At 42.1% G+C, this 15,323-nt stretch overlaps 1 protein-coding gene across 3 annotated transcripts in view; it reads left to right on the top strand.

The window, feature by feature from the left end:
• The first annotated feature begins 241 nt into the window (after positions 1 to 241).
• The window catches only part of LOC118374656 (protein unc-13 homolog C-like), a 260,042-nt gene continuing 244,960 nt past the window's right edge, over positions 242 to 15,323 (top strand). For all 3 annotated transcript variants that reach the window (XM_052515796.1, XM_052515795.1, XM_052515794.1), the window contains exon 1: positions 242 to 954. The gene's annotated coding sequence lies outside the window, so the exon portion shown is untranslated. The remainder of the gene's footprint in view (positions 955 to 15,323) is intronic.

Below are 15,323 nucleotides of genomic sequence, written 5' to 3'. Positions count from 1 at the left end.
GATGGGAGGGGAGGATAGATGGAGAAAAGAATTTGCACACACTCGCTATCCAATTATGGTGCTCACTGAAAATGTAATCGCACACACACATACACACACACACAAAGCCTCTTTCCATCCTCGTTCCCAGCTCACCTCTCTCTCTCTCTCTCTCTCTCTCTCTCTCTCTCTCTCTCTCTCCTGTCGTCACATGTGAGCCGTGGCTATGAGCTCATTACAGTCAGTGCAGTGAGCAGGGAGAGAGACACTGCTGCTCCCTCATCTCCTCTCTGGTCCATCTGAGGGGCTCTAACAGCCCAGCAGGAGATACCAAATCTGGGCAGGAGCCTTACCACCTCCCCCTTTCTGTCTGCTGGATCGCCTGGGCCAGGCACTGCGTGCTTAGGGTGTGTGTGTTTGCACGTGTGTGTGTGCGAGAGGAACCAAGTCGGTCACACAGACAGCAGGAAAACAAGCCGAGACAGCATCCATCTACCATCTACCACATCAGAACGAGAGGAGAGCGGGAGGAAGGAAGAATAGACTGATTGCTGGTGCTGCAGACGGAGGCATGGAGGAGAGGTGTGTGTCAGCCATGTGTGTGTGGAGCTGAGGCGTCAGTCACGGGCTCTGGCGGACGGACAGTCAGAGGGAAGGAAGACTGGAATGTGAATGTTGCCTGCCTGTCAGAGGGAAACGATGCTGTGAGCTGGGGCTTAGCAGGCAGATCTCTGTGTCTCTGTGTCTCTTTCTCTCCTCCCTGCACACAGAGGAAAGAAACATTAGCTGCTAGATCCATCTCTCCGCTGCTTTGCTCAGCCGACGCTCTATCTCTCTCTCCCTCTCCTCTCGCATCCCTTCATCTCTCTGCTCCAACCACAGTCTCCCTGGAAATGATCTCACACTGGATGTTGCAGTCAGACACTGCTCTGCTCGCTGAATAGCATCGACTTGCACTAGGAATTTACTAATCAGGTATTTATGCATTATGTATGTGTTTATAGTGTGTGTGGGCATGTGTGTATGTATATATGTGTATACAACGGTATGTATGTGAATGTGCCTGTTTGAATTGAGAGTGTATCCTTCTTGTTGCTTCCTCCCCTCCCCCTCCCTCTCACGGCTCGCAGGCTCACATTCATGTGGACTTTTATGGTTCTATGATGGAATCATCACCCGGTATTCTAGAATTGTACATATCTGTGGAGGATGCAGTCAGATGGCATGTTGATTTCATCAGGATTCTCAATCTAGTTATTCTTTTAGACAAATAATGAGGCAAATATCTGCAGATAGCGCACATCTGTTTTTCCCTCTCTCCAGTTTGCAATTTCACACGCTATATTTTCAGCATCAGTGAGAAGACATGTGAGCTGCTCTTGCTGTGTGTTTCACAATAGGAATATCAGATGAAATATTGTGTGTGTCAGGCAGGGCAAAAGGCACAGAGATGTTCTGATTCATTAAGAAAAATAGGCTGCTGAGAGAGAGAAATGGAGAAGAGAGAGAGAGGGAGAAGAGAGAGAGAGGGAGAAGAGAGAGGGAGAAGAGAGAGAGAGAGAGAGAGAAGAGAGAGGAAGAGAGAGGGAGAAGAGAGTGAGAGGGAGAAGAAAGAGCGAGAGGGAGAAGAAAGCGTGAGAGGGAAAAGGAAGAGAGAGAGGGAGAAGAGAGAGAGAGAGAGAGAGAAGAAGAAAGAGAGGGAGAAGAAAGAGCGAGAGGGAGAAGAAAGAGCGAGAGGGAGAAGAAAGAGAGAGAGGGAGAAGAGAGAGAGGGAGAAGAGAGAGAGAGGGAGAAGAGAGAGAGCGAGAAGAGAGAGAGAGAGAAGAGAGAGAGAGGGTCTGGTGGCTTGAGCGTTATGACAACGTTTTATTTGGATATGTCAACGTTGTTTGGTTATGTGAACGTTACATGAACATTATAGCAGTGTTCCTCAGTGCATTCTGTCTCGAGGTAATCCAGTGTAATCTAGGTTAGCAGCTGGTAGATAGTACGGCATATAAATGTAATTAGGAGAGACAGTATATAGGTTATATTAGTAGAGACAGTATATAGGTTATATTAGTAGAGACAGTATATAGGTTATATTAGTAGAGACAGTATATATGTTAAATTAGTAGAGACAGTATATAGGTTAAATTAGTAGAGACAGCATATAGGTTATATTAGTAGAGACAGTATATAGGTTATATTAGTAGAGACAGTATATAGGTTAAGTTAGTAGAGACAGTATATAGGTTAAATTAGTAGAGACAGCATATAGGTTATATTAGTAGAGACATTATATAGGTTAAATTAGTAGAGACAGCATATAGGTTAAATTAGTAGAGACAGTATATAGGTTAAATTAGTAGAGACAGCATATAGGTTATATTAGTAGAGACAGTATATAGGTTATATTAGTAGAGACAGTATATAGGTTATATTAGTAGAGACAGCATATAGGTTAAATTAGTAGAGACAGTATATAGGTTATATTAGTAGAGACAGTATATAGGTTATATTAGTAGAGACAGTATATAGGTTGAATTAGTAGAGACAGCATATAGGTTATATTAGTAGAGACAGTATATAGGTTAAATTAGTAGAGACAGTATATAGGTTATATTAGTAGAGACAGTATATAGGTTATATTAGTAGAGACAGTATATAGGTTAAATTAGTAGAGACAGCATATAGGTTAAATTAGGAGAGACAGTATATAGGTTAAATTAGTAGAGACAGCATATAGGTTAAATTAGTAGAGACAGTATATAGGTTAAATTAGTAGAGACAGTATATAGGTTAAATTAGTAGAGACAGTATATAGGTTATATTAGTAGAGACAGTATATAGGTTAAATTAGTAGAGACAGCATATAGGTTAAATTAGGAGAGACAGTATATAGGTTAAATTAGTAGAGACAGCATATAGGTTAAATTAGTAGAGACAGTATATAGGTTAAATTAGTAGAGACAGTATATAGGTTAAATTAGTAGAGACAGCATATAGGTTATATTAGTAGAGATAGTATATAGGTTAAATTAGTAGAGACAGCATATAGGTTAAATTAGTAGAGACAGCATATAGGTTATATTAGTAGAGACAGTATATAGGTTAAATTAGTAGAGACAGTATATAGGTTAAATTAGTAGAGCCATATATAGTTTAGATTTATGCAATGAGGCCTGAGGGGGATGTGTTATACAGTATGGCCAATATACCACAGCTAAGGGCTGTTGTTTTGTACGACGCAACGTGGAGTGCCTGGATACAGCCCTTAGCCGTGGTATATTGGCATTATTGCTATTATAAACTCTGCAGCAAAGTGATGAAATCTGTTGGTATCATCAGAAAGATAAGTGGTCAGGCTTGCTTCCTAACTCTATACTATAGCTTCATTTACTCATATCTCATTTACTGTAATACTGGGCCAGTACATATGCCTCCTACCTACACAAAGGACTCATCATACACAAGACATAAACTAGCAACCTCTTCTAATTACCTGGAACCATCTGCACCTTTGTTTAAGAAACTCAATATCTTGTCTATTTACAACATTAATGTACGCCATTTATGCACTTTCATCTACAAGTACTTCCCAGACAGTTTAACTAAACCCTTCAATGGATTATTCCAGGTTCATTCTGAAATCCATCTATATAATACAAGACACTGTGATAACCTTCACCCTCCCCACTGCCACACCTCACATAGTCAATTCTCTATCAGATACAGAGGTGCCATACTCTGGAATTCTTACATTGCCAAAACATCATCATCCCTCAATAACTCCAAGCGAAGACTGGAGGTCAGCCTGATGAACCAAACTACTCAGTAATCTCCTCCACAAAGCATAACTCTCACACACTCAAGTGCACACACACATTTAAACAAAACATTTTGGGGGGTATTTTTTTCGTCTTTACAGATCAATTAATTTATACATTTTTAATTAGTAGGTTTGTTATCTGTTTAATCAAACCTTTTTTATTGTGGTACTTATGTGTTGTATATATTATTTTGGTACTTATGTGTTGTATAGTGTTTGTTGTGATGTGGTTTTCATAAAAACGCTTTCATTAAAAAAAAAACTATTTCCAACCACACTTTAAAAAAAAATCTGTATATATTTATTTTAATCTTTATTTAACTAGGCAAGTCAGTTAAGAACAAATTCTTATTTTCAATGACGGCCTAGGAACAGTGGGTTTAACTGCCTGTTCAGGGGCAGAACGGCAGATTTGTTCCTTGTCAGCTCGGGGATTTGAACTTGCAACCTTCCGGTTACTAGTCCAACGCAATGCCTTGTCATATATGGTCTGATATACCACGGCTGTCAGCCATTCAGCATTCAGGGCTCGAACCACACAGTTTGTAATAATAGATATTCGACACCAGATATATAGTCTGTAGATGAGGTGATCTCCCGTTTACGATTGAAAGCATATAAAAACTCTCTCTCACACACACACACACACACACACACACACACACACACACACACACACACACACACACACACACACACACACACACACACACACACACACACACACACACACACACACACACACACACAAACACACACACACACATACACACATACACACACACACGCAGACAATCCCGCTGACATTATCCCCCCCACACTCACACACTTATACACTTGACGCCAGACGTCAAGGGGCATGTTATTACACTGATCATCATGTTCCTCCATCAATAGAATTCATGTGGTGACGGAGAGAGAGCAGTCGGGCTGTGACTCAGGTGTGTGAAAGAGAGGGAGAGAGAAAGGGAGAGGGGGGAGATAGAGAGTGGGAGTGGGAGTGGGAGTGGGAGTGGGAGTGGGAGAAAGAGAGATAGAGAAAGAGGTGGTTAGAGAGAGAGAGAGCGAGAGAGGGAGGAGAGAGAGAGAGAAAGAAATAGACCGAGTGAGAGGGGGGACAGAGAGGGGGAGTGGGAGAAGGAGAGATAGAGAAAGAGGGGGGAGTGGGAGAGAGAGAGAGAGAGAGAGAGAGAGAGAGAGAGAGAGAGAGAGAGAGAGAGAGAGAGAGAGAGAGAGAGAGAGAGAGAGAAAGGGAAAGGAGATAACTAGTCAGTTGCACAACTGAATGCATTCAACCAAAATAAGTCTTCCGCATATAACCCAACCCCTCTGAATCGGCACTTTAACCTCATAGTCATTGTATAATTTGAAATCCAAAGTGTACAGAGCCAAAACAACTAAATGTGTCACTGTCCCAATAATTGGAGGGCACTGTAGTTCTCTGGGGCAGGGATGGACTGGAACTAGAAAACAGCCTTTAACACATTTATTGCCTCAAAGCACCCATTGTTGGCCAAACAATGATAGTTTTGTGCAAAGCCCCCAATTTAGACAGGCCCACCGGGCTAAAGATGGACCAGCCCATCTGACATTTGCCTATACTGCCCTATGGCCAGTCCGTTTCTGCTCTGGGAGTTCCAGATAGCTAGCGAAAGAGCACTGTTGTTTCAGTGTGTACAGCTAGGGACCAGAGTACTCCCTGATCACATGACCTGACCAGGACCCTGGTTAGAAGCTAGTTTTTCACATAGTGAAGAAAACCCTATAGCTTGATATGACAGGTATAAGTTGAGTTGGGTGTGATATAATGTACTGTATTAGGTCATTCTTGGCAGTGAGGGAAGCAAAATTAATTCCGCTACCCAAGAATAGTAAAGACCCTTTTACTAGCTTAAATAGCCAACCAATCAGCTTGTCACCAATAAATGGTGTTTGATCAGATACAATGCTATTTAACTGTAAGCAAATTGACAACAGACTTTCAGCACTCGTATAGGGAAGGACATTCAACAAGCAGTGCACTTACAAAAATAACTGATGATTGGCTGAGAGAAATATCTGAACAAAAAAAATGGGAGCTGGTTTGTTAGACTTCAGTGCAGCTTGAGACATTCTCGATCATAGTCTGCTCAAATCACATTTTATTGGTCACATACACATGGCTAGCAGGTGTTATTACGAGTGTAGCAAAATGCTTGTGGAAAAATGTATGTGTTATGGATTTACATCCCCTGCTATATTGTGGATAAAGAGTTACCTGTCGAACATAATCCAGGAATTCTCCAGGGCAGCTGTCTAGGCCCTTTACTTTTTTCAATCTTTATTAATGACATGCTACTGGCCTTGAGTAAAGCCATTGTGTCTATGTATGCGAATGACTCAACACTATACACGCCAGCTACTACTGCAAGTGAAATCACTGCAACACTTCACAAAGAGTTGTAGTTAGTTTCAGAATGGGTGGCAAGGAATCAGTTATAATAAATATTTCAAAAACGGAAAGCATTGTACTTGGGACAAATCCTTCACTAAACCCTAAACCTCAACTGAGTCTTGTAATAAATTATGTGGAAATTGAGCAAGTAGAGGTGACAACTGCTTTGAGTAACCCTGGATTGTAAACACTTATGGTCAAAACATGTTGATACATCAGTAGCTAAGACGGGGAGCAGTCTGTCCATAATAAAGTGTTGCTATGCCTTTATAACAACACTATCAACAAGGCAGGTCCTACAGGCTCTAGTTCTGTCGCACCTGGACAACTGTTCAGTCGTGTGATCAGGTGCCACAAAGAGGGACCTCGTAAAATTACAATTGGCTCATAATAGGGCAGCACGGCTGGCCCTTAAATGTACAAGGAGAGCTAACATGAATAATATACATGTACATCTCTCATGGCTCAAAGTGGAGAAGCAATTGACTTTATCATTATTTATTTTTGTAAGAAGTGTTGACATGCTGAATGAACAGAGGTGTCTGTTTAAACTACTAGCACACAGCTTGGACACCCATACATACCCCACAAGACATACCACCAAAGGTCTCTTCACAATCCCCAAGTCCAGAACAGACTATGGGCGGCACACAGTACTACATAGAGCCATGGCTATATGGATCTTTATTCCACATCAGGTAACACCTTAAAAATACACCTTATGGAACAGTGAGGACTGTGAAGAGACACACAGGCACAGACACACATACACATGATAAGACATGCGCTCTACACAAACGTACACATGGATGTTGTTTTGTAAATTGTATATAACTGTCTTAATGTTGATGGACTTGGCAGGCAGCAGCTAATGGGTATCCTTAATAAATACAAATACACATTTTGGATTCACCAGTGAATTAGCTGTGACTGGGGTGTTCTAGATCAGATCTGATAAGCAGTCAAATATATATATTGACTTTCTGGTTCATTTAGGAAGCTACTCTTGACTATGGGTTGTTGTATGTCAAGATAATTATACCATTACAATTTCAAGTCTATATATCTTGAAAAGATGGAGTTATTTCAGAATAGTAAAGACAGCTGGCTGCCTCACTGATCCAGCTTTCTGGAACAGCCCTCATGTGACATCTGTCCCATCAGCTGATTGGCTAGGAAGCCATGTTAGTAATCAATCTGTGATTAGCTGTTTCAGTGAAAAATGACTGCCATCTCTCTCTCTCATGCACACAGATCATTGCCCATCTAATTTGATTATATAAAAATCTCTCCTGGGTCCCATAAAGATATTTGCATATGAAGTTTTCCTGAGGGAGAGAGAGGGAGAATGTTTCATTTGTCAAACCCTAACTTGCCGATTCGGATGTAGCATTTCATAAAGGGAAACTCAGCTGTTTAATATGAACGTTGAGTCGCTGTATCACTCCCAGATTCCCAGATACATAGTGCTCTGTGGTTTGAAGGCTCTCTTTCTGATCAAAGCTGAAACAGCCACAAGAGTCAGAGCAGACTACAGTTACAATATCCACTAAGTCAAAGTAGTCACAGTCAGAGCAGACTACAGTTACAATATCCACTAAGTCAAAGTAGTCACAGTCAGAGCAGACTACAGTTACAATATCCACTAAGTCAAAGTAGTCACAGTCAGAGCAGACTACAGTTACAATATCCACTAAGTCAAAGTAGTCACAGTCAGAACAGACTACAGTTACAATATCCACTAAGTCAAAGTAGTCACAGTCAGAGTAGACTACAGTTACAATATCCACTAAGTCAAAGTAGTCACAGTCAGAGCAGACTACAGTTACAATATCCACTAAGTCAAAGTAGTCACAGTCAGAGCAGACTACAGTTACAATATCCACTAAGTCAAAGTAGTCACAGTCAGAGCAGACTACAGTTACAATATCCACTAAGTCAAAGTAGTCACAGTCAGAGCAGACTACAGTTACAATATCCACTAAGTCAAAGTAGTCACAGCCAGAACAGACTACAGTTACAATATCCACTAAGTCAAAGTAGTCACAGCCAGAACAGACTACAGTTACAATATCCACTAAGTCAAAGTAGTCACAGTCAGAGCAGACTACAGTTACAATATCCACTAAGTCAAAGTAGTCACAGTCAGAGCAGACTACAGTTACAATATCCACTAAGTCAAAGTCGTCACAGTCAGAACAGACTACAGTTACAATATCCACTAAGTCAAAGTAGTCACAGTCAGAGCAGACTACAGTTACAATATCCACTAAGTCAAAGTAGTAGTCACAGTCAAAGTAGTCAGAGAGTAGACTACAGTTACAATATCCACTAAGTCAAAGTAGTCACAGAGCAGACTACAGTTACAATATCCACTAACAGACTAGAGTAGACTACAGTTACAATATCCACTAAGTCAAAGTAGTCACAGTCAGAGCAGACAGACTACAGTTACAATATCCACTAAGTCAAAGTAGTCACAGTCAGAGACTAGACTACAGTTACAATATCCACTAAGTCAAAGTAGTCACAGTCAGAACAGACTACAGTTACAATATCCACTAAGTCAAAGTAGTCACAGTCAGAACAGACTACAGTTAATATCCACTAAGTCAAAGTAGTCACAGTCAGAACAGACTACAGTTACAATATCCACTAAGTCAAAGTAGTCACAGTCAGAACAGACTACAGTTACAATATCCACTAAGTCAAAGTAGTCAGTCAGAGCAGACTCAGTTACAATATCCACTAAGCAAAGAGTCACAGTCAGAACAGACTACAGTTACAATATCCACTAAGTCAAAGTAGTCACAGTCAGAGTAGACTACAGTTACAATATCCACTAAGTCAAAGTAGTCACAGTCAGAGTAGACTACAGTTACAATATCCACTAAGTCAAAGTAGTCACAGTCAGAGTAGACTACAGTTCAACAATATCCACTAAGTCAAAGTAGTCACAGTCAGAGTAGACTACAGTTACAATATCCACTAAGTCAAAGTAGTCACAGTCAGAACAGACTACAGTTACAATATCCACTAAGTCAAAGTAGTCACAGTCAGAGCAGACTACAGTTACAATATCCACTAAGTCAAAGTAGTCACAGTCAGAGTAGACTACAGTTACAATATCCACTAAGTCAAAGTAGTCACAGTCAGAGTAGACTACAGTTACAATATCCACTAAGTCAAAGTAGTCACAGTCAGAGTAGACTACAGACTTACAATATCCACTAAGTCAAAGTAGTCACAGTCAGAACAGACTACAGTTACAATATCCACTAAGTCAAAGTAGTCACAGTCAGAACAGACTACAGTTACAATATCCACTAAGTCAAAGTAGTCACAGTCAGAGTAGACTACAGTTACAATATCCACTAAGTCAAAGTAGTCACAGTCAGAGTAGACTACAGTTACAATATCCACTAAGTCAAAGTAGTCACAGTCAGAGTAGACTACAGTTACAATATCCACTAAGTCAAAGTAGTCACAGTCAGAGTAGACTACAGTTACAATATCCACTAAGTCAAAGTAGTCACAGTCAGAGTAGACTACAGTTACAATATCCACTAAGTCAAAGTAGTCACAGTCAGAACAGACTACAGTTACAATATCCACTAAGTCAAAGTAGTCACAGTCAGAACAGACTACAGTTACAATATCCACTAAGTCAAAGTAGTCACAGTCAGAGTAGACTACAGTTACAATATCCACTAAGTCAAAGTAGTCACAGTCAGAGTAGACTACAGTTACAATATCCACTAAGTCAAAGTAGTCACAGTCAGAACAGACTACAGTTACAATATCCACTAAGTCAAAGTAGTCACAGTCAGAACAGACTACAGTTAATATCCACTAAGTCAAAGTAGTCACAGTCAGAACAGACTACAGTTACAATATCCACTAAGTCAAAGTAGTCACAGTCAGAACAGACTACAGTTACAATATCCACTAAGTCAAAGTAGTCACAGTCAGAACAGACTACAGTTACAATATCCACTAAGTCAAAGTAGTCACAGTCAGAGTAGACTACAGTTACAATATCCACTAAGTCAAAGTAGTCACAATAGTGAGGATACAGTTATTAAAGAGAGTTTATGAAAAAATACATCCTGTTTACGTGGTGTCTAACAGTACAATATTTACAGTCACAAGTCAAAGAACAGTCGGAATAGTACAACAAAGTACAGTCACCCGAGACAAAATACAACGGTCAGAGTGGTCACAATGGTCAGAGTGGTCACACTGAGGCTTTGATTGTATACACTGCTCAAAAAAATAAAGGGAACACTAAAATAACACATCCTAGATCTGAATGAATTAAATATTCTTATTAAATATTTTTTTCTTTACATAGTTGAATGTGCTGACAACAAAATCCCACAAAAATTATTAATGGAAATCAAATTTATCAACCCATGGAGGTCTGGATTTGGAGTCACACTCAAAATTAAAGTGGAAAACCACACTACAGGCTAATCCAACTTTGATGAAATGTCCTTAAAACAAGTCAAAAAGAGGCTCAGTAGTGTGTGTGGCCTCCATGCGCCTGTATGACCTCCCTACAATGCCTGGGCATGCTCCTGATGAGGTGGCGGATGGTCTCCTGAGGGATCTCCTCCCAGACCTGGACTAAAGCATCCGCCAACTCCTGGACAGTCTGTGGTGCAACGTGGCGTTGGTGGATGGAGCGAGACATGATGTCCCAGATGTGCTCAATTGGATTCAGGTCTGGGGAACGGGCGGGCCAGTCCATAGCATCAATGCCTTCCTCTTGCAGGAACTGCTGACACACTCCAGCCACATGAGCATTGTCTTGCATTAGGAGGAACCCAGGGCCAACCGCACCAGAATATGGTCTCACAAGGGGTCTGAGGATCTCATCTCGGTACCTAATGGCAGTCAGGCTACCTCTGGCGAGCACATGGAGGGCTGTGCGGCCCCCCAAAGAAATGCCACCCCACACCATGACTGACCCACCGCCAAACCGGTCATGCTGGAGGATGTTGCAGGCAGCAGAACGTCCTCCACGGCGTCTCCAGACTCTGTCACATCTGTCACGTGGTCTCAGTGTGAACCTGCTTTCATCTGTGAAGAGCACAGGGCGCCAGTGGCGAATTTGCCAATCTTGGTGTTCTCTGGCAAATGCCAAACGTCCTGCACGGTGTTGGGCTGTAAGCACAACCCCCACCTGTGGACGTCGGGCCCTCATACCACCCTCATGGAGTCTGTTTCTGACCGTTTGAGCAGACACATGCACATTTGTGGCCTGCTGGAGGTCATTTTGCAGGGCTCTGGCAGTGCTCCTCCTGCTCCTCCTTGCACAAAGGCGGAGGTAGCGGTCCTGCTGCTGGGTTGTTGCCCTCCTACGGCCTCCTCCACATCTCCTGATGTACTGGCCTGTCTCCTGGTAGCGCTTCCATGCTCTGGACACTACGCTGACAGACACAGCAAACGTTCTTGCCACAGCTCGCATTGATGTACCATCCTGGATGAGCTGCACTACCTGAGCCACTTGTGTGGGTTGTAGACTCCGTCTCATGCTACCACTAGAGTGAAAGCACCGCCAACATTCAAAAGTGACCAAAACATCAGCCAGGAAGCATAGGAACTGAGAAGTGGTCTGTGGTCACCACCTGCAGAACCACTCCTTTATTGGGGGTGTTTTTCTAATTGCCGCTAATTTCCGTTAACGCTATTATAAACAGGTTACCAATGTAATTAGCAGTAAAAATAAATGGTATGTGGTCTGATATACCACGTCTGTCAGCCAATCAGCATCCAGGGCTCAAACCACCCAGTTTATAATGGAGTGTTGATAGCTACGTGTCTAATCTTTGGTTTTGATGTCAGTTCATAAACTCACACTGTGGCCTTGCTTAAATAGATGGTGTTGGAAAATTGTGTTAAAACATGATTTGAAGATAAAGTGTTTTCTAGGAGACTGTTACAACAGAAAAGATCATAATGGAGTGTTGATAGCTATGTGTCTAATCTTTGGTTTTGGCATCAGTTCATAAACTCACACTGAGGCCTTGATTATCTCTGTCTGGCTTCCTGGAGCTCACAGACAGACCTGCTGATTGGGTAGCTACAGATCAGGGGTGTGGCATGCTGTGGTAGTGTTGCCCGGGGATTGGCTACCTACAGTAAAGATCTGATTTTCTTCCCTTCTCCCACTCTTTGCGCTCTCATAAAGACCCATATAAAGGCTCATTCTACTTTAGAACAGGCCAGTAAACAGATAGAATAGAATAGAAAATAATAGAATAGAATATTATGGAATAGAATATAATATAATACATATGTGATTGTATTCTATGTTATTTTGGGTTACAAATAATAACCACACTCGGCCAAAACCAAACAAATACAAAACATAGAATGCCCACCCCACATCACACCCTGACCTCACCAAATAGAGAAATAAAACGGCTCTCTAAGGTCAGGGCGTGACACGTAAATCACAAGAATGGTAAGTGTAGAGTATTTTATCCCAGTCCCAGAGGATAGCACATGAACATATTAATGAAAACAATTCTTTCCAAAGTGGTCCTCCTGGGACAGTGAGTGTTTTGAGGTCCAGGAGTGATAGGCTTAATCTGGGTCTGGAAAAGGAGCCCTGGACTGCAGGTCTGTCTGGCCAGAGTCCAGGCAGAACATCCCACAGATGAGTGGTGAACAGGGCTCCATCCCAAATGGCCCCCTGTTCCATACATAGTGCACTACTTTTGATCAGAGCCCTGGTTAAAAGTAGTGCACTATGTAGGGAACAGGGGGCCGTGTTGAACGGAACCCTGGAGAACCCTGACCTCTCAGAGAAGACAATTGCATTACAGTCACATTACATTGGAGAAGGAGCAGTGTCAATCAGTCACAGCCCAGCACAATGTGTGTTTCCAAAATGGCACCCTATACCCTATATAGTGTCCCATCGGGCTCTAATTAAAAGTAGTGCACACTACAGTATATAGGGAATAGGTGCTATTTGGGACACAACCCGTAAAAGATCTTAGTACACATATGTAATGACAGTTGTTTCCCTTTATATTATATTAGGGACGACACTTTCTGAGGTTCTAGTTGCAGGCTGTAGCTTAGTAATACCAACACTTATATTGACTATACAACTAGAAGTATGTCATGTCCCCAACATTTTACTAAATGGGAAAAAAAATGTTGCAAGGGTTCATATGTGCAATATGTGGGATGTATTTGTAGCCTAATGAGACATTGCATGGAGATTATATGTTAATTCTACAGAGACTTAATCCCTACACCAGACTTTTTAGCTCCTTACGTTACTAAATACACTGAAAAGAATGTAAATGAAACATTCAACAATTACAGTTCATATAAGTAAATCAGTCAATATAAATTAATTATTAGGCCCTAATCTATGGAGTTCACATGACTAGGAATACAGATATGCATCTGTTGGTCACCGATACCTTTAAAAAAAAGTTGGGGCTTGGATCAGAAAACCAGTCAGTATCTGGTGTGACCACCATTTTCCTCATGTCCTTCACATAGAGTTGATCAGGCTCTTGATTGTGACCTATGGAATATTATCCCACTCCTCTTCGATGGCTATGCGAAGTTGCTGGATATTGGCAGAAACTGGAACAAGCTGTCATACACGTCGATCCAGAGCATCCCAAACATGCTCAATTGGTGGTGACATGGCTGGTGAGTATGCAGGCCATGGAAGAACTGGGACATATCAGCTTCCAGGAATTGTGTACATATCATGCTGATACATAAGGCGGCAGTGGGCCTCAGGATCTCGTCACAGTATCTCTGTGCATTCGAATTGCCATCTATAAAATGCCATCGAAGGTGAGCATTTGTCCACTGAAGTCAGTTACGAAGCCAAACTGCAGTCAGGTCAAGACCCTGCTGAGGACGACGAGCACGCAGATGAGCAGTTTGTGCAGAAATTCTTTGTTTGTGCAAACCCACAGTTTCATCAGCTGTCTGGGTGGCTGGTCACAGATATTCTCGCTGGAGAAGAAGACGGATGTGGAGGTCCTGGTCTGGCGTAGTTACACGTTGTCGGTTGGAGATACTGCCAAATTCTATAAAACGTTGTTGAAGTCGGCTTATGGTAGAGAAATTAACATTCAATTATCTGGCAACAGCTCTGGTGGACATTCCTGCAGTCAGTATGCCAATTGCACGCTCCCTCAAAACTTGAGACATCTGTGGCATTGTATTGTGTGACAAAATTTAGAGTGGCCTTTTATGGTCCCCAGCACAAGGTGCACCTGTGTAATGTACAATCAGCTTCTTGATATGCCACACTTGTCAGATGAATGTATTATCTGGCAAAAGAGAAATGCTCACTAGATTTTTGTGTGTATAGAACTTTTCTGGGATCTTTTATTTCAGCTCATCAAATCAAATCAGATCAAATCAAATGTATTTATATAGCCCTTCGTACATCAGCTGATATCTCAAAGTGCTGTACAGAAACCCAGCCTAAAACCCCAAACAGCAAGCAATGCAGGTGTAGAAGCACGGTGGCTAGGAAAGACTCCCTAGAAAGGCCAAAACCTAGGAAGAAACCGAGAGAGGAACCAGGCTATGTGGGGTGGCCAGTCCTCTTCTGGCTGTGCCAGGTGGAGATTATAACAGAACATGGCCAAGATGTTCAAATGTTCATAAATGACCAGCATGGACCAATAATAATATGGCAGAACAGTTGAAACTGGAGCAGCAGCATGGCCAGGTGGACTGGGGACAGCAAGGAGTCATCATGTCAGGTAGTCCTGAGGCATGGTCCTAGGGCTCATGTCCTCCGAGAGAGAGAAAGAAAGAGAGAAAGAGAGAATTAGAGAGAGCACACTTAAATTCACACAGGACCCCGAATAGGACAGGAGAGGTACTCCAGATATAACAAACTGACCCTAGCCCCCCGACACATAAACTACTGCAGCATAAATACTGGAGGCTGAGACAGGAGGGGTCAGGAGACACTGTGGCCCCATCCGAGGACACCCCCCGACAGGGCCAAGCAGGAAGGATATAACCCCACCCACTTTGCCAAATCACAGCCCCCACACCACTAGAAGGATATCTTCAACCACCAACTTACCATCC

The sequence above is a fragment of the Oncorhynchus keta genome, unplaced genomic scaffold, assembly GCF_023373465.1.
Source record: "Oncorhynchus keta strain PuntledgeMale-10-30-2019 unplaced genomic scaffold, Oket_V2 Un_scaffold_3114_pilon_pilon, whole genome shotgun sequence".
Taxonomy (NCBI): domain Eukaryota; kingdom Metazoa; phylum Chordata; class Actinopteri; order Salmoniformes; family Salmonidae; genus Oncorhynchus; species Oncorhynchus keta.
Note: the sequence above shows the minus strand (reverse complement) of the source record. Positions and strands in the feature narration are given on the sequence as shown.